General features: G+C 46.9%; 1 long non-coding RNA gene across 3 annotated transcripts in view; it reads right to left on the reverse strand.

The window, feature by feature from the left end:
• The window catches only part of LOC134471368 (uncharacterized), a 200,337-nt gene that overhangs the window by 153,976 nt on the left and 32,496 nt on the right, over positions 1–13,865 (reverse strand). Inside the window, exons 1-2 of one of the 3 annotated variants that reach the window (XR_010040803.1) lie at positions 9,522–10,312; positions 4,181–4,311 (exon numbers count right to left, since the gene is read on the reverse strand). This is a non-coding gene — a long non-coding RNA (uncharacterized LOC134471368). Of the gene's footprint in view, positions 1–4,180; positions 5,505–9,521; positions 10,313–13,865 lie in introns of those variants that run through there. The other 2 variants (XR_010040802.1, XR_010040801.1) reach the window with 2 other exon arrangements.

Below are 13,865 nucleotides of genomic sequence, written 5' to 3' on the forward strand. Positions count from 1 at the left end.
TGCCAAGCACATCTGCGTCTCGCTCAGCACTGGGAACTGGGATGCAGGGAGCAGGAAGAGCCAGATCCTTCCAGCTGCCTCTGGTTGGTGCTCTGTCCAGAGGTCCCTCTTCACCCAAGCTCCTAGGGGCCATCCTGTGACCTTGACATCTTCGACCTCGTTGTAATACAGAGCAAGTGGTTTAAATAACAGAATTTTATTCTGTAGTGGTTCTATAGGGTGGAAGTCCAAGGCCAAGGTATCAGCAGGGCTGGCTTCTGGCGAGGCCTCTCCTCCTGCCTTAGAGATGGCCACCTCTTGCTCTGTCCTTGAAGAGTCCCTCCACCGTGTGCACACAGATGGGATCTCTGTTGTTTTTCTTCTTACGTAGACACCAAGCTTATCAAATTAGGACCCTGTGTTCAGATCTCATTTAATCTTATTTATTTACACATGCAATTTTCAAATAGTCACATTGGAGACAGCCATGTGTAACACATGGGCTGAATTGTGGCATGCCCCCTCCAAAACTCATGTTGAAGCCCTAGCCCACAATGTGACTGTTTCAACTATCATTTGGTTATACCATAGTAAATGCTGTAAGGAGGTGGCAGTGTCTTAAGCATGGATGACAGAAGGACTGCTTGTGAGCTGCCGCCTTTCTGAAGAAAGGACAGTTGTTGGGGCTCTGAAATGTACAAGAAAATCATCCATACACGGATCTGGGGGTGGGCACCATAGACAGTGTAGCAGCACACACAAGCCCCCACCCACAGTAAGAAAACGTGGCCTCCAAAATGAAGCCAGTGGAACCGCAGGCCAGAGGGATTGGGGAGGGACACATAGGGCCTTGGAGACAGAACAAGAACTTGAGCCTGGGAACAGTGGAAGACCACAAAGGGAATGTACAACTGCACTCATCTGTCTTGTGCTGGGATCCTCAAAGTGCAGACCCCCACCTGCAATTTCAGCAGCACTTAGGAAGATGCTAGAAATGAGACTCTTCAGCCCTACCCCGAAGCTGCCAGGCCAATATTCTGGGGCTAGAACCCAGCTCCTAAAGCTCCAGTTGGAGAAACTCCTTTGAGAGGAAGAGAACCAGCCTGTCTTGTGCTCATATTTACTTCCATGTGGGATCAGCCCAAGAGGATGGGCCAGGGCTCCTTCACAGCTCTTGCTCTGTCTCCTGCTTTCCAAACACAGTGGTGTCCCCAGCTTCCTTCCTCTCTGGGAAAGCTTCCCAGCCTCCCACGTAGGCTACAGAGTTCTAGCCAGCCCCCTCCCACCCTGCTAAACATCTTACTTGCCTTTTCCTTGTGTCCTTGCTAATCATTTAAATTGGCATGGCATGTTGGACACAAATTAGGGATGGCTATTAGAGCAAGGCTTTAGAGAAAAATCTGAAAATACCAGGGAATGCCATGGAAATGAGAGATTACCATGAAAAGTAAGACATCTGGGCAAAGTTTAAAAGGATTGAGACGCTTGGCCTTGAGTGAACGTCAATGCGGTGAGTAGCAAAGACAGTTTCTAATGCATCAAGAACGCACGTGAGAGAGAGGGATCTGTTTTTCCACTCATCGGCCAGAGCAGAAGAAGCCGGACTGTCTTAGGTTTCAGCCAGGGAAATATATGTCACGGGTTTGAGCTATACGAGACGGGAGGCTGCCAAGAAGTCTGCAGAGATCACCTTTGTCAGAGATGCTCTGATGAGGTTACAGTCGCCAGAGTTGCCGTCCAGCAGGGTGACAGGCCAGTGCAGAGACCAGGCTTTCACCCTGCCAGGCTCTGCGCTGCTCCCACCTGTTTTGTCTGGGTACTACAGTTTGGTTCTTATTGAGCCAGAAGCCCATGCGTTAGCCGACCCGTGGTGCTATCAGGTGGTAGAACCTCTAGGGGGCAGGGCTTAGTGGAGGAGGGTTAGGTCATTGAGAGGGCATCCCTTGGAGGGGATACTGGGACTCTAGCTCCTTCCTGTCTCCTCTGACACGTACCGCAGCTCTGTCCCAAAAACAATGGGCCAAGTGACCATAGGCTGAAACCTATGAGCCTATGATCTCTGAAGCCTGTGACTCCTGAAACTATGAGTCCTGGTGAACCTTACCTAAGTTGATTACATCAGGTATTTTGTTACAGTAACAGAAAACTAACTAATATACTAGCTGGCAAGGTCCAGATGGGCAGAGCAGGTTGCTGATCTGGGATACTGTGTTCTTAGATACCAAGGAGTCCAAGAGATTCTATGTATCTGAGGAATACTTCAGCTTGCCTTGCCTGGAGGTCAGGATGACTGGCGTGTGTTTCATGGGAAAGCTCATTTATTCCTTTCCTATAGCCAACTCCTGTCTTCCCAGGACTAGCAGCAGTAACAACTAATCACATCATTAGTGGCTCTGAGATATGAAGCACATGCCTATGCCTCTCCATCATCATAATCATCATCATCATCTCCATCCATTTCACAGGTGAGGAACCTGAGGCTTACATGGGACTACTGACCCGCCTAGGGCCTACTGCTGGTCAGACCTGGGGAAAGATTGGAGGTTTTCTGACTTCAGAGTCCATGATCATCATTATGCTGCAAGAACAAAGTATTCCTGTCAGACATCCAACAAGGAGTCAATCCCAGTGTGGACCCCAAGAGCCTTGGGGTCCTGGCATGTGCTGGCCTCCTGATAATGTCCAGTAGGATGGAATCACCCATCTGTCTCCTCACCCAGAGCTACCAACATGACACTGCACTATACCTGATGATATTTAAAACCAATCTCTCCTGGAAGGTCCCAGCCTCATCTGCAGAGCCCCACGCCCTGCCTTCCATCGTTCCACAAGACCTCAGTAAGCTGAGAGCCCCTGGCTGTGTGGAAGTCATCACACCCTATCAGGGTCATCACCACATCTGTCAAAGGTGTGGGGCTCCCAGTGGCCTTCACTGCCACCAGCCAGCAAGTGTTTGTCATGTGTCCAGCACTCCCATCAGAGGGATACCCAGTCCGACTGCTCAAAAACTACTGTGACCGGGGGAGTGGGGTTACAAAGGGTAGGTGTTACTGTCTGGCTTTGGATAACCTTGGATTGGATCTTCATCCTGTCTTCTCATGGATGCAGTTCTGGGCTTCTCTGGCTTCTTCTCTGCTTTTGCCTCTTCCTGAGGTCCAGAGAATGGCTGAAACAGCTTGGGTCACAGACTCGAAGAACCGGTTTTCCTCTGCAATTGTATGCAAGTCATCAGCTCCTTTATGGGGCCTGCTGAGTTACTTGGCAGGGGACATTAGAACCAAGCACCTGCCTCACCCCATTGCAAAAGCCACCACCAAAAAGGCATAAAAATGGAACCATAAAAGGCACAAGGTCATGGGCTCCATTCTGAACCAGGGTGCTTACACTGTCATAGCCCAGCCATTTGTGGGGTGGGCACCCTCAGGGGAGGCGTGGTCAATGCAGGCAGCCTATGACCCATGGAAGCCTGGGCAGCAATGGGTAAAGAGAGTTTCATGTTACTCCGACTTCTGCAGACTGGTATCAGCGGACAGTCAGGCGGATGAAGTTTATTTCTTCTTGATGGAAAAGCTGGATTCAAGCCACAAACGTGTATTCCTGAGTAATCTACATCTCTCCTCCAGCTACACCAAGCTCAAGAGGGCTTAGAGCAGGTTTTGCTCTCACGCGGAGAGATTAGAGAACACAAGGAACAAAACTGTGTGGCTCTGTGGAGAGGAGAGAAAGAGACTTCCAGAGCTTCCTCTCCTGCTGCTCTGTTTAAACCAATGCGAAGGAGGGATGGGAGGGGAGGCGTGGCTTCTGGAGTCTGGCCTCGTAGGTGGTGCATTTCACCCGACAGCTGCAGGATGATCACCACTACTTGCCAATCCTTCCCTGTGAGTTAGCTCTTTGCTGATTTCCAGCAGATGTTCTCATGCTGAACAACCTGGTCTGTCTGGGTAAGCTCTCATGGCTCTATTACCACAACGCCCATGCTCTGCCCCCACGATGATGGCACACCTCTGGGGTGTAGCTGGACAGAAAACTACCTGAAGAAGAGTGCAGGAATGTTCTGCACCTATGCTCAGCTGCTCGCCCTGGCATGCAACAGCATTTCACTAACTGTGGCTCAAGATGCTCAGGTTCTGACACTGCACCCACCCTCAGAACACACAGAGAGCCAACAGTGTGAACGTCAGCAAACATCAGAGACAGCTACCTTCATGGCATGGATAACGTGGAAAGTCACCACAGGTCGTGAAGGGATGAGTGTTGCCATCGCTGACTGAGCTTTGCCCTCTTGTCTTCATTGGTGAAAGCTGCTGTCCAGCTGGAGCCACGGGATCAAATCTGTGAACAGAAGAACAAGCCAAACTGGGGAAAAGGCGAGATTTAACAAAGCACAAAGACAAGGGCTAATAAAAATGAAAAAAGGTGGGCACTCAGGAAAACGCACAGATTTCCACATCCTGAAACCTCCCCAGTGAGACAGAGAGCAGAGCTGGGTTGGGGGAAAGTGCCTTCCCCAAGAGCAATTGATTCATAGCGTGATTATTCATAGCATTCCCCAGTGGAAACAACCCAAACGTCCATCAACTGCTGAAAGCATAAGCAAAAATCATGCATATTCATACCATGGGGCATCACTCAACCGTAACAAGAAATGAGGTACCGATACACAACCCAACCCAAGTGAGCTGGCAGACATTCTACTAAGTCAAAGAAGCCAGATCGCATCATATGAATTCCCATTTGTGAGTTCCTCCTCCAATAACACTGTGAAAGGCCAGACTCATGGGAGGTAAGAGCAGGTTTTCTGTCACCACCAATCTGCCACTCAGCTGTGACCCCTAAGACCCGAGGACCAATACCAGACCCTCACTGTACAAGCCACATTCTGGTCCACTTTCAAATGGAAACATAATTCATATGTCGTAGAATTCATTCCTGTAGTGTTCAGCTCAGTGGTGTTTAGTATACTCACAGCAAGGTGTATGACCATAGTAGCCAATTCAAAAAACTTCTTCACCCCCAGAGAACCGTTAGTGTCACTCCCCAGAAGCCTCACCTGCAGTCCTTGGTTAACTCGTAATCTGCTTTCTCCATGAATTTTCCTATTCTCGACATTTCTCATAGATGGAATCGTACAATACACCATCTTTGTGTCTGGATTCTTTCAGTTAGCACAGTGATTTCAAAGTTATCAATGATGGAGCACATGTTGGCATTTTATTTCTGTTTGTGGCTTAATAATATTTAATTGTATAAATATTCCAGATTTTATTTACCCATTCATCAGTTGACAACTGATGGAAGTTTGGATTGTTTCCACTTTGGGGATGTTTTGAATAATTATGCTGTGAACATCTGAACATAAGTGTTTGTGTAGACTTATATTTTTAATTATCTTGTGGACGATGTTCTTACCTATCTGGGAGGAAAACTGTGGTGTTATGTGGTAACTTTAAACTTTTGAGGAAGCGCTAAGTGGTTTTTCAAATCTATGACATTTTGTATCAACACCAGTAATATGTGGTGGTTTTAATTTCTCTATACCCTCATCAACAACTGGAAGGCTCTCTTTTGTCATAGCCATCTTCCTGGTATAGAGATGGGTTTTCCTTGTGAGTTTGGTTAGCATGCTCCTAATAATAAAAATCTGGAACATTTTTCATGTGTTTATTAGCAATTAGTGTATCTTCTCTGGAGAAATGTCTATTCAGATTTCTGTTCTTTTTAACTGAGCTGTGTATCTTTCTATTGTTCAGCTATCATAGATTTTTTTGTTTTGTTTTGTTTTGTTTTGTTTTTGCAGTACTGGGATCAAACTGGACCTCCTGCTTGCCAAGCAGGTGTTTATGCCACTGAGCTAAATCCCCAGCCCCCATCACAGATCTTTTTAAATTCTAGGTGCTATATCCTTATGATGTATTTGATTTACAAATATTTTCCCACTCCTTAGACTGACACATAAAATATTCTTTTAAATTTTGATGAAGCTTAATTTCCTTCCTTTCTTTGGTTAGTTTGGTTTTTGCCATCATCACTGCCTAAATCAAGGTCACAAAAATTTAAACCTCTCTTCAAAGTGTTGTTTTAGCTTACGCATTTAGGCTGAGGTCATCTTGAGTTAATTTTTATATATAGTGGGAAGTATGAATCCAAATTCATGCTCAAACAGATGGAACCCAAGGCCCCACACATGCTAGGCAAGTGCTCGACCACTGAGCTTCATCCCCGGTCCTTGAATATCCAGTTGTCCCAGCACCATGTGTTGAAAACACTCTTATTCATTCGTTAAATTGTTTTGGCACTATTACTTGACCACAAATGTGAGGATTTATTTCTAGACCCTTTATTCCATTGTTCATGTATCTATCTTTACACAAACCCCACACAATCTTGATTACTATAGCTTCATAGTAAGTTATCAATTGAAGTATGAATTCTTATATTTTGTTTTACTTTACAAAAATTGTTTTGGCTACTGTGGATTTCTTTTAAATTTCTGTATAAATTTTATAATCAATTTATTATTTGTGCAAAAAGAGGAAAATAGGTCAGGTGGGATTTTAATAGGGATTATATTTTTTGGCGCATTTTTTTATCAGGTAAGGAACCAAAACCTCAAAAGTGGGGCTCCTTCACCAAACCTCAAAACTCCTGTCTCACCACTGTTAATCTATAGTCTGTGGGAGGGGGTTAAATACCAATGAAATGATGTTAGAATCAAATTTCCATATCAAAGACTCTATATATCTTCCATCTTCTACAAACAATGTAGCTCCCTATCATTTTTCTCTCTAAGTCTGACTTCTAATCTCTAGTGCAGTGGATAAGCACTCAGGTTTGGTTTAGCCTGTGACACCGCACTGGTCAAGGCACTAAGACCTCCTTGGGGATGCAGGGTACCGAGCCTTTGCCACCAGCCGCTCTCCTTCTCCCCGCCCCCAGAGTGGCAATGCTGACAGGTGTCTGGGAAAGGCATCGACACCTCTCAGGAAGGCAGGTGGTCCCCAGACATGCTGTCAGGGCTGCCAGTGGCTCCTGAAAGGGTCCAGGGGCTTCCTCAGGACAACTGCAAACCCACTTTTATTGTTTCTGTTCTCTTTCCTATCAACTCTTAGGGAAGAAAAGCAAGCAGGTCTTGGTCCATTCTAAGTTTGTTTCCTATAGTTTTTTTTCTCAAACTTTTGGCATTTATTACCACATTTATCTGCTGAACAGAATTTGAAGGCAACAAAAACAAAAAAGGAGTAAAGTGCTTAAGAAAAATCCACAGGAAGGCAGGGAAGGGGAGCTGATTATTTACACCCTAATGGCCGGCTTTGCCCGAGATGTGTATGTGACTGTGGTTCAGGATTTTTAGAGGATACGTGGACTACTCCTAGGAAAAATCAGAGACAACTGTTGTTTCTCAGTCTCTGCAAAGAACATCATTGATTAACCCCTGGGCCTCCCCCCCTGAGCACACCTGAGAAAGCAACCTTCACCTCATTGTTACCCTTACATTGGCCTCACTGAGTGATACTGGGAAATGATACCCAGCACCTCAGAATTATCCCTCCACGCAGTAAGGTTTCAGCGGCCTCCCAAACTGAAGGGAGATGTCTTGATTTTGGCTACCCACAAAGAAGGTGATGCTGATAAGTTTATAATAGAGGAGAAAAAGGAAACAGCCTAAATGCCCAACAATGAGGGGTTGATTATGTAACACAGCCCACTTATTTAACAAACTTTTGTGATGCTATCAAAAATGAAAATGCCTACGTGTGTTCATTGTTGATATCTATAAACTGTAAGGCTAAAAAAAATAGCACATATAAGTAGATCTCGTTTGGTAAAAAAAAATCTTAGTTATCTCTCCAGTAGATATGTTGGCATGGAAAACAGCCCACAGAGACACATATTGAAACTTAAAATTGATTATATCTGGAAAAGAACATGTTGGAGAACTTTAATTTTTTTGTCTATTTGTTTCTCTACCTTTTCAAAGTGTTGTCAGTAAATTTTATTAGGAGGTGGGGGATCTCTGGGCCTGCAGCTCACAAAACCCAAGAACCAGGCCTCGTTTGGGAGAAATCAGATCATCTGCACATTTAGCTCAAAACTGCTCACCTGTCTAGCAGGTTCTCCCTTGGTATTCAAAGCCGGTTAAATATTAAATCCCCATTACCCACACTGTGCAGACTAGAGAGAACAGAAATGAATTGTGACTGCAGAGAAATCTATGTAGCATCAGGAATATGCTTCCTGCTACCCCCCAGGCCTGCTTCCCCTAAAAACACAAAGCCCCCTATTTCTCACCCAGAATGCCTGACATCCTTTTATTGAGGGTAAAGGATGGGGAAGCCCTCTGTTTCCTGAACCGGGATCATTGGGTCCCCAGCACATTCCTCCCCGAGGAGGATAGAGGATGAGGTGATCTTGCTTCTGTGTTGCCTCCTGTTCCAGGGCTCAGGTTGGGGACCGGGTGAGGGCACATTTACCCCCGCGCCCCAGCCTCACCCAGCAGTGACTGTGGCTAAGAAAGGGAGAGTCCTAGGCCATAGGAGGAATGGACTGCTGAAGACAGGAGGCAGGAAAGCCAGTTTATTCCCTGCCCAGGAATGCAGCACTGAGAGCTCTCCTCCCTCCGGTGCTTCCTCCTCAACACACTGGATGAACCACTGAAAGCAAAGACCACAGGACCAGGGAAGATGGCCACGAGGATGCAGGACAGGGCAGTGTCCTAGCCCCTAGACTTGGGTCCCAACAACACCTGCTGTTAGTCTAGGGTCTGCTTCTTATGTCTAAAAACCTAGGGAGATTGAACCAGGGAGGTCTTTCTTTCATAAAAGTGTTTATTGAGCAGATCACCTCTTGACAAGGACACGCTTGCATTTCAAACTTAGAAGGAAACCAAAGCAGACTTTCTGCAGTTGCCAGTATTTTCAAGCATCTGGCAGGGGTTCAGAGGAGCGTGGTTCCCCTCTGCTCTCAGCAGCACTTGGCACGTGAGGCACAGTCAAGTGCCCAGGCCCTTAGTCACCCCAGGAGATGCATTTCAACCCTCAAAACCCACCTGCAGTTCATCCCTGCCCTGCAGCAGGCTTGGTTTGCACAAAGTGTGGGAACAAGACCACATCCCTCCACCAAAGACCCCACACTTCCCTCTTTCCTCCCCTGATCGTCCTTCTTTCTTGCGTCCTTTACTCCTGGATCCTTTCTTTGGCTTGGCTTGATGTTGGCCAAAGACAGCCCATAGCTATGGCCTTTCTTGCTTTTAAAAGCTGAATTGTGCCCCACCCCCCTCAACTCACATGGCAAAGTCCTAACCCACATGTCTGTAAGTGTGACCTTATTTGAAGATAGTCTTTACAGAAACAGTCGAGTTAATCTGCGGTCACTATGGTGGACCCCAATATACATGCATCCTAGTAAGAAGAGAAAATTTGGAGATGGACAGGCACATGTGTCAATATAATGCTGGCCACTGCAGGCCAAGAAGAGGCCTTGACCTGGGTCCTAGACCAGACCTTACCCTCCCCACCCTTAGTAGAAACCAACCCTGTGAGTACCTTGACCTTAGGGCTCTGGCCTCCCAAACTGTGAGATGACAAACTCCTGGTGGTAAAGTGCCCAAGCAGAGGCCAGAGACTCTCCAGGATAACGCAGCGTATCAGTCCTGAGTATGCATCAGGGGCTCCTAGGAATAAACACCAAGGAGGGAGCAGGTGACTGGAGAGAAGCCCACAGCCTGCCCTTTGAGAGCCCATGAGCCTCAGTGGGAAGGAGAATGGATCTGCCTCTTTCCTGGACACTGTGAGAAGCTGGAAGACAATGAGATGGATGTAACCTTCACCACTTCTTTGAGTTCTGTTAGATTCTCCTTAGCTGTGGTGAGCAGGTGCAAAGGAGCGTGGCAGAGGGTCACCTGGGGACTTCCCTTCTTTGTGTATGGTATCAATAGCTGCCACTCCTGGGTACAAGCTTCTGTTTTCACCCCAGACAGGAACGATGAAACAGAGGAGCCCTAAGAAGACGTGGGGATCCTTTACTAAGCTCTCTAAAGACATGAACAGAAGCATTTGTGAATAAGCCTCTAACTTGTGCGGGGACACAGTCGTAGAATATGCCGTGTAGTTTGTCTTCATAACAGAGCCAAGGGTTACAGCTCCAAATGGTCTGCCACTAACACTGGCTGTGAAGAAAAGGAGGGGGTGGGATTCAGGGTTTTATTTCAGTCCCTCATCAAAACTCAGTCCTCTTTTTCCCACTCTCTGGAAGCCAATCAAAGGATCACGATGGAAACGCCACCCTTCACTTTTTGGCTCTCCTTAATCCTGCTCGCCACATGGGCTATCCTTAAACCTCTTGCCAAAGAGCAGGGACCCGCTGCCAGCTCTGAGCACAGGGTACCTGCTCTGGGTCAGGGAAACCAGGGGACATGGCAGGAAGCGGAACCACACATTTAATGAGAGTTGACAATACTGAAGATGTGACTGCACTAAACCAACAAGCTATTGATCACACGAAGATTATCTCAGATTTCAGATTATAAAGCATAAGGGCTGCACTTTCCTTCAGGCCAAGAAATACAGTCTTGAGGCCTAAGAAAACATCCCCTGACATATGTTTGTACAGGGAAACTTTTAACATGTGCAAGGGCTTTGCAGACACATAAATGCACAAGTTGAGGCTCTTTAAGAGAGGTCTCTCTGGAGGCCACCTTTGCATATCAGGCAAGCCAGGATTTCTCAAGGAAAGGAGGTACTTGAAACTGGGAGCAGTGGGAGGGAACAACAGCAAAACAACCTGTGAGGGAAGGAGGATGCTGGGAGTTGGGGGCGGGTGCAGAAGAAACACCAGCCTGGCAGAGAAGGTCTGATGGGACTGGGGAAGACAGCAGGAGGCCACCCGTCCTGTGAACATCCAATACGCCCTGGGAAGGAGGTTTGTCACTTCTGGCAAGATGCTTGATGTGGAAAGTTTGCATCAGCCAAGATACTGGAGTCAAAACTGGATCGAAATAACACACACCATGTGTGCTGGTTACTACTATAATCATTTGTTGAAAGCCAGCAAAAATGGTCAGCATTACAAGCACTAAAATAAAAAACAGCTTTGGCCAGAGAGAGCTCATAACCTCACTGATTTTTGCTAGTTAGCACAGAATATAAAAATAAAGCTCTCTTGTACCTCTTAACTATCCACAACTCTAGCCAAAAAATAATTTAAGTCCCTAAAATAAAAACAATAGAACCAGCTCATAGCAATGAATAACCCAAAAAATGTAGGGATTTCACTATCTTGGAGGCAGGGAGAGCTCATTAGATATGCTTGAACTTTTTAAAAGAGAAATGAAAGAGGAACAAGCACATGGTGGAGGGAGAAATCCATGCTCTGGATGCCAGTTCTCAGTGGCCTGCATCTGTGATGGGTTTGTTCTCTCCTCTACTCCAGCGGGGGACACAGCACTCACCGGAGACTCCGCATCATTATGCCTGCAATGGTACAACTCCCCTGTCGGCAAGCAGCAGCTGCCGTGGCCCACCAGGTAGCTAAATCATTTATGCTGCTTCGGGAACATGGGACCAACATACGAAATTGTTTTTGTAGAAAAAAAATAATAATTGTATGAAGAAACAAATAAATAGGAAGTGTGGATGGTTTTTCTCTCCCACTAAGGGTAGCAAGGTGACCTCAATACCACAGCTTGGAGGAGAAAAAAACAAATGATGCTAAGGTCTGTAGGCCACCAGCAACAGGGAAGCCATAAGCTAAGGACAAGAATGTCCCCTTTTGAACCCAAGCCACGCTCATTACTGCATAACTGGAGTCGGTTTCTCAACTTCTCTGAGCTCCACTTTCCCCAGCTGTAAAACAGAGACAACAACATCTTTCTGTATTATGATGTAGGACACGTGACACATTGTCACATGGACAGTGCTGAACTTAGTGCTCAGCACATACGTGCTCATTTAACAGGTACCCCCTAATACTGTGCTTCATGGATCATTGCTGGAGAAAGAACACCATACAGAGAGAGTCAGGAAGCCCGGCACCGGGAGTGCTGCTGTATACAGTGCAGAAAACCAACAATACCTCTCCTCTTGGCCTCCCCCTGCAGCTGCCAGGGCTGAAAACAGCATGGCCTGTGCACGCAGGGAGCTCAGAGAGGGCAATGCTCAGTGCAGTGGAGGGGCTACACCAGCGTCACCCGGTGTTGGTAGGTTGAGCTTAACGTCCACCTCTACCGTACCCCTATTCTGAATCTGAGTTCCTCTGTCGAGGAGCCTGCACAGTGGGTGTGAAGCTGAACTCAGAAAGAAGGATGGCCTGCTCTGCCCAGGTCACTGGACTGAGGAAGAGGAAACAGAATCCTCACCAGAGCAGCAAGGTTGGAAGAGGCTCCGGGCTGGATCCCTTCACATTTCTCCCATGGCGTCTCTCGGTCACTGCAGACATCCCAGTGTAGGTCTGCTCCTGGAGTTCACCAGATATTGGGGGTCGGATTAACTGGTCAGGTGGTCTCTAACTACAGATCTCTCAGGCCATTAAGAATTTTGGTGAGAAGGGGAGAGGTGAACTGGAGACAATCATAAAACTGAGGTCGAATGACAGATGTGAGCTGAACAGCATAACACACTCAGTATAATAATTTAAAAGATAGCTTTGAAATTGTCATTCAGAAAAATGTTTCCAGTGATTCCCATTCTGTCTCTTTCCTTTCCTGTGTGTGTTTACACACACATACATGTGCACAAGTGTGTGCATACACACACATCTTAGTACTATGCATGCTTAAAGCTCTCTGGAGAAGAAGCTATCTCTGAAAGGACACACCATACCTTCAGTGGCTGCAGTCACTTAGCGACACCTCCAAGATGCCTGACTGCACCACCAAATAACCAGGAACTTACCCCACCATGGAAACAAGGACAATTGTAACCACCACTACCAACAATCAACAGCGTCATGACAATTAAACCCACTGGTCCAACTCCTTCCAGGAAGCATCTGCTCAGTTCCTTGAAATTTACCAAGGCCCAATGTGTCAGGTCTCCATATCCCTCCCCTTCCCTGCCTGGCGAGCTCCGGCCACCCTCTGCAGATGTCCTTGGAGTGTCTGTCTTGCAAAGATCACCCCAACTCCACAGTTAGTCCTCTGTCTGCAAGGTTGCCCAATTCATCAAGTCAAGTGACCTTTCTGAAATTGTCTCCTCAGAATCTAGCTCAGCACCTGGTACACAGAAGACACATGACTGAGAGTTGGTACAAGTGTTGGTACCGTGATCCGAAACTCTGATGAAGGTCTACACAGGTGAGCCCTGCCACGAAACTTAGCAAACAGGGAAAGCTGAAAGGGAGGGTGCAGCGGCAGGAGCAAGAAAACAGCTTGGAGTGAGACGGCCTGGTTAGGCTCCAGGCCCACTTCAGGGTGTGAGATCTCGGAAACAAGACATAGAAGCTTCATCCCCGCATTTGACAAATGGGGTGAACAATAAGTGTGCCTGTTCCCTGAGCTCTACACACACAAGCTCATGGGTTCGCACAACCTTCTTGTGAGAAATACGTCATGACACCCACTTGACAGATGAGGGTGCTGAGGATCAGAGGAGGAAGAGGCGCGCTGAAGCCCACATCCTGAGAAAGAGGGAAGAGCTGAGGTCCAAACCCAAGCCACTTAACGCCCAACAAGACTTCATCAAGTTGTCACGGGGATTCAGTAAGAATCAACTGTCAGAGCCCTTCCTGGTCTTTTATAAATCCTGGAAAACTGCTTCTGACAAGAGGGAGGAAAAAGAGGCAGTGAGAGCAGGCTGAGTGGTGACCGAGACAGAACTTGGCGCTCGCTGGTTCGTAGGGCAGTTTCCTTTCTCCCTCCTAGACACACAGCCCAGACCTTCCTCTAGGGAGCT

Source organism: Cavia porcellus, unplaced genomic scaffold (genome assembly GCF_034190915.1).
Source record: "Cavia porcellus strain 051 isolate PalLab524CR breed Dunkin Hartley unplaced genomic scaffold, mCavPor4.1 scaffold_18, whole genome shotgun sequence".
Classification (NCBI taxonomy): Eukaryota; Metazoa; Chordata; class Mammalia; order Rodentia; family Caviidae; genus Cavia; species Cavia porcellus.